Source organism: Ambystoma mexicanum, chromosome 10 (genome assembly GCF_040938575.1).
Source record: "Ambystoma mexicanum isolate Mex_15411 chromosome 10, UKY_AmexF1_1, whole genome shotgun sequence".
In the NCBI taxonomy this organism is placed as follows: Eukaryota; Metazoa; Chordata; class Amphibia; order Caudata; family Ambystomatidae; genus Ambystoma; species Ambystoma mexicanum.
The window spans coordinates 632,737,178-632,757,470 of NC_090932.1; positions in this window are offsets into that span (position 1 = coordinate 632,737,178).

A 20,293-nucleotide genomic window follows, 5' to 3' on the forward strand; every position below is an offset into this window, starting at 1 on the left:
GGGGACTTCACGGGGGTCTTAACGATGGGCTGGAAAGAGGATTCCCTCTGTGGTGGCAGGGATACTCTGGGCCCAGGGGCCGTTTCCACTGGCGTAGTCTGAGCCGGCTTCGCCAGGGTCGCAGCGACCACTTCGATAGAGGCCTTTGCCGGCTTGATCAAAGCCCTCACCACCTTAGGTGCGTCCTGGGCCTTCGCCTTGTGGGGAGGGTCAGCGCCTTGCTCCCCTTTCGAGATCGACCGGGGCCGCTCCAGCAGTTTACCCGGGTTCTGTGACCTCCTCTTCCACGAACCAGAGCGCTGGCTCGTGGATAAACGGGCCGGGGAAGTCGCTCACTGCCTGGCAGCTGAAGAGCCCGCCCTTTCGGCGCTCCTGGTGCCCGCGGACTCGCAGTGGTTGGCCTTCTGTTGGGCCCCCGTCGCCGGGGCGCCCTCACAGGACTTAGAAGTCTGCTCAGACTTTTTCTTCGCCTTCTCACCTGCTGTGCCCTTCTCCAGCCAGGCAGCGAGGCAGGAACGACGATCTTGTTTGGTCCATTCCGAAAGGTTCTTGCAGAACGCACAGTCGTTCTCCACGTGCGTCTTGTGCTCATGAAGGCAGTAGAGACATCGCGAATGCTCGTCCTCCTTGAAAACGTTTTGTAATCCGCATTCAGGGCAGCACCTGAACAGCTTGGATCCGGGCGTCGAGCTTCCCTTGTCCTGGGCCATGTCCGTTGAGGTAGGCCGCAGATCTTCCGGAATCCTCCAAGAAGCGTAAACTCGATGAAAATTTCACCCCTGAGGGGCGTAGAAGAATTCCGAAACGGGTCCCCATTATCGGAAGTAGAAATGGTGGAGCTTGAGCTCGATTAAACCGAAAAAATGAGAAAATCTCCTGAAAAAAGCGCGAAAACGCAGCAAAAACTCGAGAGCTAAAGCACGAGGACTCCCAACACTTGAGCGTGCGGTAAAAATCTGAGGATGACTGCCAGAGGCGGGGCTTAGGGAGAGGGCAGTCATTGGGTGGGGGCAGTATGACCCAGAGATCAGTGATTGGTTACTACTAAGAAAGACAGATCAGAAACGAAACTGATACTGATTTTTTTCTTTACCGAGGATTCCCAGCCTGACGACGGGGAATATTCATGAGCATGTGAATCCATGCCAGACCCCATGCTGGAGAAATGTGATAATCCAATTACATGAGGTTGTGTTTGAACTATGCAGAATAAAAGGCCTGGATGCCTTTATCTTTTTCTATTCTTGTTAAAATGAGAAATTGTATGCAGCTCCAAAATTAATTCCAATAATTACTTAAAAGGTGTTTTGTTGAATAAAAGCAGAATAAACAGTACTTGTCAATGAATGTGTAGCTTAGGAAAAGATGTGTGTGCCTTTAAAGCTGAAATTGAATTTGTTGTGAGGGAAACACTCCTCCACGTTTTTACTGTAGTTTTAGGGACGTGTCAGCCGACCAGCTGACTAGACGCGTCAGTTCCTTTGTTAGCGCGGCCTGCCAGTCTTAGGCCATTCCCCCCAGAGGGGCATAGTTCTTGCACTGTGCTTCGGAATACAGTGTTTTCAGGCTCCTCAGCGCTGTTCTTCCTCCTACACAAACAGGCAAGATGTTTTGTACCAATATTATATGAAATGAGGCACTATTTTTATATGAAATTATCGCAGAGACGGGATCTTCAGATCACGCGTCCGTCATCTTCGGCGCTTGGGTTTTAAACATCAGAAGCAAAATGCCTGCACACTTGTAAAAAGAAAACCGGATTTAAAAAGCCACAGTGGAAAGATAGCACTGCTCACACAGAAAATATCATGGAAATATAATGGGGGGGGATGGCCCAAGCAAATGTACATTATGTCCCAACCCACAAGACTCCAGTCACCTTTGAAGAAACATTTACTACAGTAAAAACCAGTTCTGTAATGAAGGCAGGAACTCATGATGACAAAGCCCCACTTCCCGCTGAATATCACACATATCTTATAACCATCCCGCAATAAAATGTGATGCTGTTGAGGGCATCATAATTCCCTGCTCTGCCAAACATGAAGGCAGGAGCCGAGAGAGTTCAAAGGAGGCAAAGTGTGGCTAGAGCTTGACAAGGAAATGTGAGCCCTTCCTGCACCCACCTCAAAGAGCAAACTGCAAAGTTCAAAGGGACTAATAACATCTCTGGTCACCGGCTGAGCACAGAGGAAGACAAATCGCTGTACGAGATAAAGTGGCCTTCACACATGTTGAACTTGACACTCCAAAATTGACATTAACAGACTGATTTCATTTTAGGCATTTTTCGCAGCACTCATGAGAATTAATTTAATTTTATGGTATTTTCTTAATGTAATTTCCAGACGGTTTTGTAGAGATTAATTGCATTTCTCTAGGACTTTGGGGACTGAAATGGCCAGTTAAGACTAATTTCTGGCTGATCTGAACAGGCGACAAATTTGACAGTTGATGAAAAGATGGAAGATGACATTAGGAACATTGTTGATCATTTGCAGATTCATAACTTTTGTACAATTTATGAAAAGGACAAACATTTGCCAAATGGCCATGCTACATCGTACAAATTTGGCGATTGGCTTACATAATTCCCCATGACCAGATAAAACGTTAAGATATATAACTCTTTTATTGCCAAAAAAGTTGAGCTGAGAACAAAGCTGGGTAGTAAAGGGGAAAGACAGATGGTGCTCCAATATCCCTGATCCAATCATGACTGGGGGCAAAAAGAAACTGTCCAATCCTGGTGGCAGGGATAATTACAGGGTACTCCCCTAGATTGTAAAGTTAGAGATGTCATTTGTGCTATATAAGGGGGGTTGTACTAGGTCAGAGAGAGACTGACAAAAAATGGGAGACAGGAGAAGGAGGACAAAGAGAAGGCTGCTGAACCTTACCATCTTTCAAAGTGCAGTGACCAGACCCCTTGCCCTAGATGTCCAGAGTGTCCTGGGATCCAGCTAGCTTTCCTGAATCCTGAAACAAGGCTTGCGTTGTAAGTAGCATGTAGCTCAGCCCTAAATTGCATATGTCTTTCAATTTTGTAACATTGCATCCAATATTTTCCCCATTGAAAACCTTGTTGAAACCCCCATTGAAAACCCCAAATTGCCAGTGTAATTCAGTCACCTTCACATAGAAGAATCTGTTATAAGCCTGTTTATGTTATCAGATATCCATTAAAAAAAACTCTTAGTTGTCTGTGTAAATCATTAGTAGTTTTTTATTTGAAATAAACCATCTTGTCCCTGGTGTTGTATTTAATTATTATAGTCATTAACATATTGCCTCAAAATAATTATTCTGTGTTAAAAAGCACCTTCTTCAGACTTCTTTAACATCTTAGATATACGTTATTGCTTAGTTACATTAAGCTAACATGTAAGGCAACCACTGGGTCCCATCACCCAGGCATAACTGACATAAGGTAGAACATTCACACAGCATTCACACATCAACATTCCACATGACATCACAGGGTCTCTCTTTCTCAGGCAAGCACTTCACAACAGTCTCCTTGTAACTGGAAACGGGATTGTCCATCTATTGTGTGCATTACCAAGCAAATTCCCATTTGCATCTGTCCTGTTAAACCCAAACCATTGTTCTATTGTGAGCAATCCCTTTTGCCTAGAAGTCTACCTTTTATGTGCCTCTGTCCTTGTCACTAAAAACCAATGTTTTTATTGTTTTTATTGTAAGCTAAACATCTTTCCTGAGCTGCCTGTCATTGTAAACATCAGTATAAATGAATTTCTGTATTTTTCCCTTTTGCATTTGCTTTCTCCAAAAAACGATTTTCCCACGTTATTTCTATTGTTGCCCTGGTGTGCTGATTAGTATTCTCTAAATAAAATTTCCCTATCTCCTAAAATGTAAGCAATTTGAATTTCCTTTCATTCTGTCCCCTAGCAGTTGTGAATAATAATCAAAATCCCATGCTGCCATTTTGCTCCAAAAACAGGTTTTCATTTTCTTTGCTTGCTTCCCATTTTGTGGGGGTGGGCTTTACCCCAAATCCGATTTTCTTTCTCTATTCCTATTCCTTGCCACTGCCTTCCATTCAAATGAATCAAGTTTAGCTGATGTTTGGGGGGTGAGTGTTGTAGGGGGGAGTGCTAAACCGTTGATTCTATCACTTTGTAAACAAATGGTGTTTTTCCTGTTTTGCCATTAAAGATCGGTGTGAACTGTGATAGGATATCTGAACCTATATGTTCTGTAGAGACCATTGCATTTGTGTTGCCACAACATTGGTGTCTACTGTACATTGATTATTTTTCTTTTTCATTAAATAATAAATTAATAAATATATTATTGATACACACCGGCCTGGTCCATTGTTTGAGAAGGTTGGGTGAGAGACAGGTTGGAGGCCTACTCAAAGGATCCATAGTATATTAAAAATAAACAGCTTTTTATAGTGAGCCACATCCATTGTAGGGGAAGGAGTTCCCTAGCTGGCATGTGCCATGTTATAAACCATGACATCCTGTTCCGGAAGCAACTCAAGACCTTCCTTTTCACTTCCGCTTTCTCTCTTATTTTCCCTACTGATGCACCTGATTGCTCTGCGCACTGGTCACCTGTTCCACCTCTGAACTCGGGCCCGGGCTCCTGCATGTCCAGTTGCCCTCACTCTGCCTCTGGGCTCCCCGGCACTTAAGGGTCTGTATCTGCAACCCTGCAGTCCCTTCTCTGTGCACTTCTGAGCCACCCGCTGGCTAGACTTGGGAGTTATTATTTTTTTTATTTATTTGTTGTTTACTTGTTCGGCGCTTATACAATACAAACATACTGTTTCAAAGTGCCCATAGGGTAGGGAGGGAGGAGGGTACATTACAACACAATAGTAAGAGCTTACGGGAAGAGGAAGAGGGACAAACCTTCTATGCCTTGTGAGTATTCAGAACGTGCAATGCAGAAAGGAAGAGGGGTAAGGGCTGGGGAGACTGACCTCAGGGGAGAGCCATGGAGGAAGTGCTAGTAATGTTGAGTGCTACATGGCCAGAGCCGTGGGAGGTGTAAGTGCGAGTCTCCAGAGTGGAGGGTGTGCAGATGCAAAGTGCTGTGGATAGACAGGAGCTGGGAGTAAGTGGTGAGGGAGGTCATGGGCCCAAAGATGCATAAGGGCCAAGGACACAGATTCAGCAATTGTGGGACTAGCAGCGGAGAGAAGGTGGGAAGGAGGAGGAAAAGAGGAAAGCCTTGAGGAGCTTCCGTAATTTGAGATGGTCAAGCTCAAAGCGCAGGGGGAGGCTATTCCAAAGCAGGCAGCCAGCAGAGGAAAGTGAGTCACCCCCGCCCTCTTTTTAGCAAAACACTTTACACACAAAGAGTTGGTGCCAGAGGAGCGAAGAGGTCTAGTGGGAGAGTATTTAGTGAGATAGAGTTGAAGATAGTGTGGTCCCCGGGCCCAGACAGCCTTGCGGATGAAGCTGTGGGATTTGAATTTAATCTGTGCAGTAACCAGGAGCCAGTGAAGACTTTTAAGAGCAGGAGAGATGCGGTCCCTCGGCTTAAGGCCAAGGATAAGTCTTGCTGCTCTATTCTGGATTAGCTGAAGAGGTCGCATAGTGGAGAAAGGAAGATTCAGGAGAAGGCTATTACAGTATCAGGTCTCGATAGAACTGGGGCTTGAGTCACATTGAGCTTCTGCGGGAAAGTAAGAAAAGGTAGAATTCCTTTGAAAAGGAAGAGCTTGTATTTGGACTTCTTGACAACATCCTGAGTGTAAGGGTGGAAGGAGAGAGAGGAGTTAAAAATGACTCCAAGGTTTCTGGCTTCAGTTGAAGGAGCAGGGGGAGAACCCGAGGAGGAAGGCCAGAGTCAAGGGAAGAAAGACAGAGCAGGGGTCCCAATGGGAAGGATCTCAGTTTTACAGGCACTGAGGCAGAGAGCATTGGAGGCACACCAGGACTGGATGGCAGTAAGGCAGTCAGGGATGATGGAGGGTGCGAGAGGGTCAGCACGGAGTCTGAAGAAGAGCTGTGTGTTGTCTGCGTAGCACTGGAAGTTGGAGAAGAAGGAGGAGATGAGGCATGCAAGGGGAGCAAGGTAGATATTAAAGAGCCAGGGGAGGGAATAGAATGCTGAGGGATACCACAGGCGGAGATGGAAGTAGGAGAGGAGAATGGGCCCAGGATGACTTGGGAAGAGCGGTTAATGAGGAAAATGGACAGCCAGTCGAGTGCCCGCTCCGAGATACCAAGTGTATCATGGAGCCTTTGTATTAGAATGGAATGGTTAACTCGGTCAAATGCAGAGGAGAGATCAAGAAAGATAAGGATCGCTGGGGAGTTGGATTTAAGAGAGGCAAGCAGTTCTTCACAGGTTTTCAGAAGAGCAGTTTACATGCATCTGGATGCTCGGAATCCAGATTGATGGTCACCAACAAGTTCAGTGTGAGAGTTAAGTTGGGGCAAGGCCAGCTTCTTGAGAAGCTTCCCAAGGAAGAGGGTGATGACACAGGGTGATAGCTGGCAGGGCATGTAGGGTCAGAAGAAGATTTCTTCAGCAGTGGGTGCACAAGGGAGTGCTTTAGGGGACTGGGGAAAGATTCTGTAGTAAAATAGTGATTGCAGAACTCAGAGAGAACAGAGGCAGGAAAGCCAATGTTATCCTTGATGGTCCTAGATGAGCAAGGGGAGACCTGTTTAGAAGAGACCTTTATGGAGAAGACATCTCTGTTAACTTCCTGTGACAGGTGAGAAAGAAGGAAAAGAGGAAGGAGAGGTATGGGGAGAACTGTGGAGGGGGGTGGGATAGGATGTGGGGGAGTGTAGAAATGGAGGTCAGAATGTCTTGTGTTTTGGTGGAAAAGGGTGAAGCCAATGCATTGCAGAGGGCCTGTGATGGAAAAAGGAGAGGAGAAAACTGCACAGGGGTTGGCTAGTTCCCTGCAGATTTTGAAAAGTTCAGCAGAGTTATTGGATGCGGCAGACACCTGTGCCTGAATGTGGCCTCTTTTCTTTGCATGGATGGCGAGTCTGGATTGCCTTTGTAGCAGACGGCAGGCTAGTTTGTCAGAGGATGAGCCTGAGGTTAGCCACTTCCTTTCTGCTGCCTTGGAATATCATTTCAGGGCTGCATGTTTGGAGTCGTACCAATTGTTACACTTTGAAGCATGTTTCAGATGAATCCTCATGACTGAGGCAAGAATGTCAAGGGTGTTGGTGATGGACAGGTATAGATTGCTGAAGGCAGAGACAGAAGTAAAGTCAGAGGTGGCAGGGTGAGGGGGTAGGTAGGTGGCGGTGAAAGCAGCCACAGTCACTCGTTTCTTTGGGTGGGTTTTAGTGAACAAGGTTGGTGCAACTTTTTGGGGCACGGTAAGGGGGCCAATGGGACCCAGGTGAGAGGAGAGAGTGGTTGGACCAGGATAGTGGGGTGACTAATGGGGGGAGAGAGAGGGGTCAGAGTGTATTAGGGCATATAGAGAGTGTGTCCAGCTGTGCGGGTTGGGCCAGAAGGGAGAATGGAGAGGGAAAGCGAGAAGCACAGATCAGTGAATAGAGTGGTCGAGGGGCCAGCATAGTCCAATAGAATATTGAAATTACCCAGGAGGAAAAGGTTAGAAGTAGAAGCAAGTAAAGAAGAGCAGAAGTCAGCCCATTCAGAGAGGAACAGGGAGACAGTACCTGGAGGATGCTAGATGGTAGCAGTGGTCAAGGTGGTGGTGGGAGAGGTGACCAACTTGCAGACCAGGCTTTCAAAAGAGGAATAGGTGTGGGAAGGTAAGATGAAGGCAGGAACCCACTTAGGGAAAATTAAGGCAACCCTCCCCTGCCAGTGCAATGAGGCCGACGGCTTGGAGATGATCTTGAATCCAAGAGGGAGGAGAGAGTCAAAGGCAGTGACTGATCTGGCATTGAACCACGCCTCAGTAAGCACGAGAATGGCAATACCAATGTCTTCAGGAAGGAGACAGATGTCAGAGGAGTGTTTATTGGCTGAGCGGGCGTTAAGAGTAGCCAGGTGGAGGTGGTCAGTGCTTTTGAAGGTTCTCTGAGGTGGGGTACAGGGGTGTGGTACACCATTCAGAGGAGGGGAAATAGAGTAGAAGGGGGAGATGCTGGTGAGGGAAGGAAGTTAATCAAAGATGGCAGGATGTGGTCAAAGTGTAGGAGGTTGGGTTGTGGGCCCTGAACCAGGATACTGTTGGTATGATAGCCATTAATGAAACAACGAGAGGATTCAAAGCCCGACAAGAGGACTTCCCACTTGATGCCACTGTTAATAGAAGAGTGTGAGGAGGAAGAGAGAGTGGAGATGAGATAGGGAGTCCAGTAATCAGGAGACGGTATATAGAAAAGCATATCAGTGAAAACCTCTCTAGAGGAAGCACTGACATAGGTGTCTGCAATGCGAAGTTCCAGGTTTGCACTCAGGATATCTTGTTTGTGCTTTTTCTTGCCAGACTTGGTGAGGGACAAGGGATAGTAGATAGTGTAGCAGTTAGAGAATATAGGAGATGGAGTGACCCATAGGAATGCAGAGGTTTAAGTCAAGGAGTGAGAAAGTACTGCACAGTTCTGGCTAACTAACTAGGAGGCCTAGTAGGTTCCAATGAGAGAGAATGAAATGGAGCACATGGAAACAGAAGCACCCAAATTAGAAATTAGCTGCACACCCCAGAAAACGATTTTAAATGCAGAAAACACTGAATGCAGATGGTGCACAGGGAAACAGAAGCACTCACAACCCCTCCCCACGGGACTTATACCCTTCCCTCTATCCTGCACTTGCATGATCTGAATGACACAAGGCCTAGTAAGATTATTATTTTGTCCTCCTTGTTTCTCCCGCCTTGTATTGTCGCACCGAGAAACACTTGTGCACAGGCGCACTATAAATACAACATCATATCATATCACATCTCTCAGTGTATTGCAAAACAAAAGATAGAAATGTTCATCAAAAGTGTACAGTTTACTTTTAATTATTTTTACTTTGACAGTTTCCAGTAATCATTCAGTATGCAATTAATTGATGTAACATGAATAGCTGATTATCCTTAAACATCATGTAAACTAATGACGGATATCGTAATGTCCTTTCTACCATTAAGATGGCAACACGCATCATCCCCCTAAATAAGAAACCTAAGGCCACCCCAGGGTACTTTCTAACTATCAACCTATCCCTTAATGCCCTTATCCCAGCAACATTATTTTCAACTGTTATTTGTGGAGCAAAGCAAACTACTACAGGATTGACTGTCTGGTGCCAATACCAAGAGATGGATAGAAAAGGCATTGTCCCCCCAGAGGGTATGTCATTGTCTAAGCTCCGGGATCAGTTTTTGCAGGTTCCGCCAGGTCAAGCTACCCGGGGGCTTCTCCTATTACCTCTGCTGCCTCCCGCCCCAGATGCCTTTGTCTTTCCCACGCTTGTATTTGAGGAATACCATCACTGTTGACAGGCGCTCCAAAAGAAAATTTCTTTATTTGTCTTAGTTTCTCCACAGTTTGATTACATCATTTGCTCAATGTTTTAAACAATATAGATGCCCCCCAACACGTATTTCCCCATTTATCATCAATGGTTCATCAGGAGGGATAGTGATATAAATCTTTGAATTAATGCAATAATAAATAAAGTGAACAAAAAAAAGACTCTTTATTAATCTGATCCTCTAATATGCCTTATGACACAAAGAAAAACATGTGTTTAAATGTGCTAGATAACATTTAAAGAAATGAAATGTTACACATTAGAAATCGGTTTGTTGCCATTTCCTCAATAGTAGTAAATAATGTGTTTTTCTTACTTACTTTTGATTTAAATATAGGCCTCACATTTTGGTTTAATCTCATTTCATTGTAGGTATATGATATTATGAATTGCCTTCATGCTGCTGATTTTGTTTCCAGTTATATGGTTTTAAATTCTTATGAATTCTTATAAATTTGTTTTGTTTTACGCAGTTACTGAAGTAAAAATAATGGGCAGTGTTATAGATTTCAAAATTAAAATCAGATTGGTGCTATTTTTCAAGTAGTTTTGAGTGTATCTCTCAAGACACACTTTGCCTATCTTTGTTATAACTGGATTGCTGCTTTTATTCCTCTTGTTGCTCTCAATTAAAGTGGATGCTGCTTTAGCTTCTGCCACGATTCTGGAACTGCTGCCATTGTTCTAAAATGGCCAGGTTTTATTTCGCAATTGCAACATGATGACGCGTTATGCGTCATCACATTGCGGCCCCCATTTTGGATCGGAGAAATATCTTTTCCTGCTGTAAGTGGCAATTGGGCTGATTAAACAATCTCTTACCAGTTGTTCTTTCATTTTATTTTATAATAGTTTTTATCAAAGATTAAGTCTTATAGAAACTTGTTATTTTGAGACTCATCTTCAATTATTTAGTTTGCTGCTGTCCCTAAATCGACATCTGAGCGGATTCCCAGTTTTTAGAAAAAAAATATATATGCGTGTTAATACGCTATACACAGCACTTAAATTAGAGTTAGTGATCCTGACTTTTCATAATGTGGAAAACTAGCATCACACATCCTGAATCAAGACCTAAAGGTTAAAAAATATAATATATAATACATGAACACAGTTTACAGGATTAACAAAGTATAAAGGATAGAAAATGAAGAGTGAATGAAGGGATGAAAAATGATTGCAGAAAAAGTAAATGAAATTTTGAGAAGGTTTTCTCCATAACATGTCATAATATAATACAAATCTATATTTATGATACAAGCCAAACTGAGAACAAATATAAAAAAAGATAACATGCATACATACTATTTCATAGAAAATGACCCAATTCGTGATCCGAATTTAATCCTGTTGTGCAGCTGTTCATAGAATAAATCCAATTGGTCTTTATTTGTCGCAAACATTTTTCTCTGTGTCTTCCTCTTTTGGGAAGTGTCACGTGTTCTACACCAAAATATTTGATCATTTTTATCTGTTCTTCAGTATGGTTTTCCAAAAAGTGCTTGCTCAAAATATAGCGTATATCATGCTGTTTAATCATCCGGATATGTTCTGCAATCCTGATTTTTAAAGGTCTTATTGTGCTTCCTATGTATAGTTTTGAACATACACATTTGATAGCATAAACAATAAATTTGGTGTTACAATTAAGGAAGTATTTGATGGTGTATTTTGTCCCATTAGGTTTGATGATTTCTTTTAAACCGTTATCTGAATAAGGACACATGTTGCAGTTTCCACATTTGAAATGTCCTTTCAATTTGTCTGTTGACCATAATTGTTCCTTGCCTCCATATGTTTTGCATTTTGAAAAATGTAAAGGGCAAATAATGTTCTTTAGATTTGGTGCTCTTCTGTAGGTAATGCACAGAGTGTTAGTGAGAAAGGGCATAAGATCTTGGTCCATCATTAGCAAATTCCAATGTTTGTTTAGAATATTTTTCAAGGTATTAGCTTCTGTGTTAAAAGTTGTAATAAATATGATTTTTGATGTCACATTACACCCATCTTCTTTATCTCTACAGTGTTTGGTTTTCAACAAATCTTTTCTGGTCCGTTCATTACTTCTGTTTTTAGCCAGGTTCAGATGTTGATGCTTATTCCCCATCATAAGAAATTTTTCTTTTGCAAAATTTGAATGTTTATTCATCTCATCTTCCTCGGTGCAATTTCTTTTGATCCTCAAGCATTCCCCATATGGGATATTATTTTGGATATGTGCTGGATGGTAGCTGGCTGCATGTAAGATACTATTTCCTGCAGTTGGTTTTGTGTATAGTGTTGAGTGAATTTGATTGTTGTAATTCCAGATCCAAAATGTGAATTCTCTCGGTGCTTTCCTCCATGGTGAGTTTGAGATTGTATTGGTTGATGTTTAGATGTTGATGATATTCAGATAGAGATTTGATATCTCCTTTCCATATTATTAAAATGTTGTCTATAAATCTACTCCATTAGATTATTTGGATCTCTTCAGAAAGGGCTGGGTGTTTGGGTGTTGCCAAGCGTGATGTAATTCGTAAGAGCCCATGCATAAGTTTGTGTATACGGGGCAAATTCAGCCAACATTGCAGTACTTTGTCTTTGCTTGTACAGTGTTTCATTGAAAAGAAACATATTATTGTTTAATGTGAAATTCAACATCTTAATAACCATTTAATTTTGTTTTTCATACAAAATTGATCTTGTCTGAAAGATTTCTTGGGTGGTTTGCAAGCCTTTGTTGTGTAAAATACTGGTATATAGGCTAGTAACATCAAAGGTGACTAGTCTGTAGTCAATTTCCCATTCAATTAGTTCAAGTTGTTTAATCACATCATTTCTATCTTTAATAACCAAGGCTAAATTGGTAGCCAGAGGTTGGAGATGTTGATCTATATAAATATATAAAAAAATTGGTTCTGTTAAAGATCCGATGCTGTTTATTATTGGCCTGCTTGGTGGTATTTGTTCGTATTCCTTGTGAATCTTTGGTAAGAAATAGATACTTGCTATGATTGGAAAGGGATTGCTCATGAAATTAAATTTGTCTTCTGTGATTAATTCTTCTTATAGATAGTGTGAATTCATATTATGCCATTCTTTGACAAGTTCTGGTAAAGGATTGTTTTTTTTTATTTTTCATAAGTATCTTTATTATTTAAATGTTTCTCTGCTATTTTTATATAGTCTTAGGTATACAGCAACACTATTTTTCCCCCTTTGTCCGCTTGTTCAATAGTGATGGATTCGTCCTTTCTGAGCTCTGTAAGGGATTCTCTTTCCAATTTAGTTAGATTGCAAATGTTGGTCCTTGAATTATGTTTATTGAGATTAAGATTCCTTAAGTCTTGTGAAACAGCTTTTTCAGAATATAGATGTGGATAGAAAGAGTATTTTTGTTTTAATTTTGTAGGTTCACTTAAATCCATTGAAATGACAAGATTCTTTGTAAAAGATTCTACCATGTGGATTTCTCTCTCTTCTTCAATATTTAGAAGATCCACTGTCGCCATTGAATGTGTGATTGATAATTCTGATGGTTGTGGTAAAACCTCTGTTTTTTTAGAATATTTGATCCCTGTAGCAAAGAACTTTTTCAGTTTCAGATTTCTGCTGAATTTGAAAATATCTACTCTTGTTTATATCCATGCCATTGGTAGGACAGAAGGACAAGCCGTTGGTCAGTGCAGACATTAAAGGCAAAGAACAATCTTTTTAGATAGATTCAATATTAGGTCTTCTTTTGTCTTTATTCTTTTGATCTCTTCTTGACTCTTCCTGAGGATGCTTCTTGTTCTGATGTTGCCTCTGCCTCTCCTCCCTCTTTGGATAGGCCACCACTTGTGGCGGTGCTTGTTGTCATGCTCTGCGGTAGATTTGTTTTCCATTGTTTGTGCTTTCTGTATTCCTCTAAAAAGAGTATGGGGTGGTGGTTTCTATATATCTTGATTTGTGATGTTTTGCGCCTCTTTTTCTCCTTCACTGGTTGATTCTACTTCTGATGACAGTGGTGAGGCACTGGGTACTTTTGTTTTAGGATTTGTTTTTTTTAGATGTGAACCCTTTTGATTTTCTATTTGTTTATTTGTTTTGGAAAGTATAAACCCTTTTAAATTCATAGTCCATCTCATCTCTGTGAAATGTTTGTTGTTTGCAAATGTTTATTTCCTGTTCATATTTGGCTAGATAATCGTCCAAAATTTGGTAATTTTTAAATGTTGCTTTCCCACGCTTGCACCATTCTTCATGGCCACACTCTCCTGTCCCATGAGGTATACAGCTACCGTTGAGCCCCAGCATACACCTCCTGTTACGCCTCACAAGCCAGCAAAACTCTTCCTAGAACTGCCTCTCCTTTGTGTGCTCCACCTCTAGCTCTACCTTAGTACCCCTGTACCCGCTTCAAGACAAGCTGTGTGTCCCAGCAGTACTAATATCTTTTCAGCCCTCCCCCTGGGGCTACACCAACTGCTAATGTTCCTAAGCCTTTGTAAACATCCATGCTTCACAGGTATTAACTTGGGCTTTCTAACCGTCCCCACCCTTTGATGCTTGCAGGGAATTGCTAAAAAGGTAAATTGACAGACATCTAAGGGTACATTCTCACCATCATAGATGACAGGTAAAACATAGTTTTGATTTGATGGAACGTTCCACAAGCACTGACACCATGTCTCAAATAATCCTGTTTAAAACACCAGAAGTGTGGATTGGTGTTTCCCATCAGGCTCACCTGGACAAGTCTTTCCCCAAAACGGTAGCCAGCCGGTTGAAATTGGATCAATGCAATCTTGCAATTACATGGAGTCTTGTGGGGTTTGCCAGGAGTCTTCACTTTCACCATTGTTGCTTGGTATCTATACATGTCCTTTATCACTGACAAATGAGTAGCACCAGCAGCATTTTCAAATGGCCCTAAATGAAATGCAGCTCCATACACATAAGTAGATGATTTAGTGAGGGAGGCAAACATTTCTGAATGCCGAAGCCCTATTATTTGAAGAAGGCAATTCTATGACAAGACAGGAGGCTCATATTATGCATTATAATCTTTACTCTGAAACCAAAGCAGCAAAGAAAAAAACTTTATAAACAAAAAAGTTTAAAACAGAACTAAACAGAGTTCAATGTCAATGCAAGGGGGGACTCCCCAATCCATCATGGAGGACAGGTCATGCCCTGCAGGAGGCCAATGAGCAGGGACCCTTCCTTATATAAGTCCATTACTCTAAACCCAACCCCTCTTTCTTTGCTGCTGAAATCCACAGCTAAGTTACTCCTCCTAGTTCTTACCTTTGTGTGGAATTTATGGAGTTTAGAATGTTATTTTCTGTTACTTTATGTATTGAAAGTGATTTATAGCGCTGATATTTACAGTCGCTTCGCCTGCTCATTAAACTCAGGCGGCGACACGTGGAATTTATTCCCCTCAGGGGAAGTTTGTTTATCTTGATGCGGCTGCCTCCAGTCCCCGGAGCCAGCGCGCCTTGCCCACGTGTCCCTAGAAAATGCTTATCTTTCTTTCCCCTCAAGGAATGTTTGTTTATTTTGGTGCGGCCTGGAGTCACCGCGCATTGCCCACGTGTTCATGGAAATTCTTCCCTTCGGGGAAGGCTGATTCTCCGTGTGCGGCTGCCTCCAGTCCCCGGAGGCAGCGCGCCTTGCCCACGTGTCCCTAGAAAATGCTTATCTTTCTTTCCCCTCAAGGAATGTTTGTTCATTTTGGTGCGGCCTGGAGTCGCCGCGCATTGCCCACGTGTTCATGGAAATTCTTCCCTTCGGGGAAGGCTGGTTCTCCGTGTGCGGCTGCCTCCAGTCGCCGGAGGCAGCGCGCGTTGCACACATGCTTGGTTGGTGACACGCGCGGTCTGTTTTAGAAGCTCAGCTTCTAAAAGACGCGTGTCACGTCACGTCTCTAATGCGGCTCCATATTCTTTCATTTTTCCCTTCACAGGGATGGTAAGGTGGCGCAGCGAGTAGAGCGCTCGCTTTGCCATGGGTGCAGAGCCTGCTAACACAGGTTCGAATCCCGGAAGGGCCAAACTCATTCTTTCCTCCTTCCAAGCTTGATGAATGAGCACCACACACCGTGGGTAATATAAGCAGCGCTCAGATACCTGAGGGTTCGTAGCGCTATATATACATGCCAAATTAAAACGCATCGCGTGTGTGTTTTTCGTTTAGACGCTGCTCGCGTTTGGATTCAGGTGCAGGCATGCTAGGACCCGGCTGGGAGGCAGTTCCCTAGGCCCTCATTTCGTTGGTGGAGCTCTTTCATGAGCATTTCCACTACGTGCTGCTGTCCCCTCTCTTACATTGAAAGGCCATGTTTTCTTGGTTTTGAGCTATTATTCTTTAGTATATATGTATATTATGTGTTTATGGTTCAGAAAGGCTTCTGTTGCAGCGCACAGGCGACATAGCTCAAAGGGAAGGTTAATGATTTTCCATGCAGAGGACCTGGGTTCGCTGCTGCCATTGGCAGTGTACACATATGGATGTGCATTTATACCTTTATTATTTGTATTGACATGTGTGTATTTATATATTTAAAAATAGATATTTTATGTACTGTTTTAATCGATACTTTCAGCCTATATATTTGCGCCAGTTCGCCTATTGAAGAGCCTCATACGCTGCCATTCTGCTGCTTTTTATTTATTTATTTCAGTGCTACTCAGGGCATGGGTGATTTGCCTTCACTGTAGGGGCGATACCCTATTTCGGTTTCAGATTCTGCCTGAGTTCTATTGCGAGGTTAACCCCTCGTCTACTGCTGGTTTTCCACACCCTGCTGGGGTTCGCGGTTTCAGGTATATTGGCTCAGTGTATTCCTCCCTTAAACTTGGCAGTTTTTTGTTTACGTGCGGCTGGGGGCAGATGTCAATATTCTCCCTGGAGGGGTACTGTCACCTGCTCGGTGGCAGGTTTTTCCTGTGTGTTTTTTGCTGCGAGGTGGCCCCTCGTATACTGCTGGTTCCACACCCTGCTGTAGTGGTCGGTTTGAGGTACACGTGCTCAGTGTATTCCTCGTTTACAGTCGGCAACTTTGTTGCGTGCTGCATATGGCTGTTGCTGTGCCATAACCTGCTCGGGTTCAGGTTCTGCCTGAGTGCTAATGCGAGGTTACCCCTCGTGTACTGCTGGTAATCACGACCTGCTCGGGCGAGCAGTTGGAGGTGCACTTGCTCAGTGTTTTCCTCCCTTAAGGTTGGCAACTTTGTTTCAGTGCTGCATATGGCAGAGGTCATTGTCTTTCTGTAAGCACGCCATAACCTGCTTGGTTTTCAGGCTTTGCCTGGTTTCTACTGCGAGGAACTCCCTCGTGTACTGCTGGTTGCCACACCCTGCTAGGGTGAGCAGTTGAGACGCACTTACTCAGTGTACTTTGGATAACCACTAGGGTTAAGTGATGACTGGAACACATTTGCATGTTCAGAATGCTCAGTAGCCCGCATAGCTCGGTAAGTATCAGCTTCTATAAGGGCTGGGGGTCCAGACCCCTGTGAGGGCGTACCCCTCTTCTTGGCCATGTTATATATTTATTTATGTATTAAGTACTTTAAAGAAAAGAGTGTGTGGAGGTTGTTGTATACAGACCCATGTGGGAGGTTGTAACTTCCTCTCTAGCCTCTGGTGTTCACCCTCGCCTTTTTAGTTAAAATTCTGTTGCCCTTTACCTTGGTTAGTTTCAGGACAACTCAGTCCTTTCCTTAGGTTTGTTTTCCCGATATCAATTGCTCCACCCAATACCTGTGCTTATTAAGCTGCAGTATTTTCTCCTAACATGTGGAAGAAAACAGATTGCGTTATGCCTCTATTGAGTTCTGCAGGGCTTGAAGCTCTCTTTATGGGGGAGGTGTTCCCTTACTATTTGTCCCTTTCGACATTCATTATTCTATTTGAACTATTGGTGGAGACGGGGTCAGCTCGAGAGGAACTGTTCAGTTGTGTGGCATGGCAAGTTCAGCAACCAGGTTCTACTTGGAGGAAGTGTTTGGAAACACTTGATGCTATCTAACAGTCGAGTTGCCAAATAATGATTTTATGGCGCCTGCCCAGGGATTTCCCCCAAGGCTTGGCCTGTGGTTCAGCTAACCGTCTAACAGGTGTTGCTATTTCTCCTCTGCTCGAGGAGTTCAAGCAGGCTTCGGTACCCTCAAGAGCGTTGATTAACCTCTTTCATTGGGTATATATATATTTATATATATATAGACATATTTTATTTTCTACAGTGCAGATGATAGAATGGGGTTTTCACATCCGTGCTGACCGTATGGATACAGGTCCCTAATTGGGAAGGGTCTAAATCAGTCTTTTATCCTGCTGAGATCGATAAGTGAACACCTCACACCACACTCTGTTCGTTGTCGTGATAAGCACCACTCGTATACCTGAGGGTCGTAGTACTATATAAGTGATGTTTTGCTATGAACTATGTGCTTGATTTTCCTTCCCCTGACTCCCTTAGTGGCCAGTCAGCCTCTCACGGATTCAGAGACTCGGACCTCAGGGTTTGAGGGGTCTGTGGTCCCAGGTTTATTGCACAACCTTTCATTTACGGGACATTGATATTTATCCCAGAGTTCTTTTCCCCCTCATTCCTTTTTTCGCCATCCCTGGGGGAGATTGCATCATGATACTCGCGCTGAGCATTCCCTCCTGTCAGTTACTTTCCTTTGCGCTAATTCCTGGTATTTCAATAAACTAAGGGGGACCCATCCACGGTCAAGTTTTTGGTTAAAGTACAAGCGTGTATTTAGTTTTCCCTTAGCGGTGTACAGCAGGGCTTTAATATGGTCCTCAGGGTAGCCTTCTTCTGGGGTTGCAAGGTTTTTTCCCTTGGATGTGTGGGGAGGGTCCTCCTCCTTTGGGCAATCTCAATATCCCTCGGTGGGATAGTGGGGTCTGGGAGTGATACTAATCTCCCATCAGATTATTATGACCCTCTATCATGATGCGTTCCAGCGTCTCTACATTAACTATCAGAAAGTGTCTGTCAGTGCGATTCCCAGTGGGCTGGGATATATATTTAGTTACTGACTTGTTTCTCCTGGTCACCTGCAGGGCAGGTGGACCTTTGGGTTTTCACAAGGGTTTGTTTTGCAATACGGTGCCAGCTCAGGGTGCTGTGAGCTTCAGGGATCTTCAAGTTAGATGAAATAGAGGTTAGACCTCTTCTGGTGTGCAACTTCAGTTTAACTGCTTAGCGATCGGTTCTTTGCAGTTTCAGTCTTGCTAAGACTTTGGAATATAGGAGTTCTCCTTCGGTTAGTTTTTGATCCTCTAGGGGTTTTATCACCCGGAGAGGAGAGAACAAGGTTCAAGCACCGGGCATATATACAAAGGAGTTTACGTATCAATATAATGGGAACGATGGGTTGTAAAATACATTTTTCTCCTTGCAATGTTTGGCCTCTTAGGGGTCAGGTGGGTAAATATCTGCCTTTTGTCATGGTAGCAGAGTCCTTTTCGCGAACCCCGGAGGTCTGTGGGTCTCCGTGCTGACGGTTTGACAGGTTCAGCTTCTCAGGTGTGGCCCCTCTCTCTTCAATTCTGCTTCTGTCTCCAGAAGTCATCCTTCCTCTTACAAATTATTAAAATTACTTTTTACTCCCACTTGGTTTTCCCAGTGTAGTTATGGGACATGCTCTGTTGCTATTACAATATCTTCCTTTAACGCATGGGAGGGAGCCCTACAAAACTTTCACCCCTATGGGGTACTTTCTTTATCTCCAGGAGAGCTGGGTGCTTTTTTTCTTTGGTTTGCTATCCAGGTTCCCAAAGAGGGGGTGAGCTTAACTGTTTTAAGGTTTGATTGGACAACAGATGCGTTTTATTTCAGAAGGGGTTTTTCCTAACCTGTTAAGTATAGGATAGCTTTGTTCAATGTTTTCCCTTCTTTTCACCAGTTGGTTTTGGTGGCTGGTAGGGTCGCTGGATTTAGCACATCTTCCTGTTTTTCTTACAGTGGATTTGGCTATGCCTTTGAGTCAGTTATTGGGGCAGCCTAGTCTTGGGCAATTCTCTTGCAGTCAGCTGATTGTTTTAATGAAAGCATTTAAAACATTTCTTTCCTATTATTTTATTACATCGTCTATTGTATTGATTATGTTGTACTAATGGGATGCAAGGGCTTTGAACTTGCATAATATGAGCCTCCTGTCTTGTCATAGAATAACTAATCCCCCACACTAACGTGAGATGGGGGTTTAGATTCTATTAAAGACAAGGAGGCGATTATTATCCCACCCACCCACCCCGGGTATGATATGATGTTATGACACGCATGTACACAGATGTTTTCAGAAAGAACCGTTTTTGGTTTGTTGGTCTTCCCATCCACCCACCCTTCTTGCTTGTTTTACAGCTCCGAGTTGAGATTTTGAGCAGGAGGGTGGCTCACAGCTTCAAGTTATGGAGTGCGTGGTACGAGAGCTTCGCTGGATTGCCTTCATCGTTTCTCATCTGATCTGTGCAGTGGACGTCTGGTTCAAGACAGCTACAGAAAGAGGGGTTGGGTTTAGAGTAATGGATTTATATAAGGAAGGGTCCCTGCTCATTGGCCTCCTGCAGGGCATGACCTGTCCTCCATGATGGATTGGGGAGTCCCCCCTTGCATTGACATTGAACTCTGTTTAGTTCTGTTTTAAACTTTTTTGTTTATAAAGTTTTTTTCTTTGCTGCTGTGGTTTCAGAGTAAAGATTATAATGCATAATAATCGCCTCCTTGTCTTTAATAGAATCTAAACCCCCATCTCACGTTAGTGTGGGGGATTAGTTATTGTATTTGCCTGAATTTCACTAAAATATACAGGCTTATATTGGATGACACGCAGAGCACCAAGGAGCC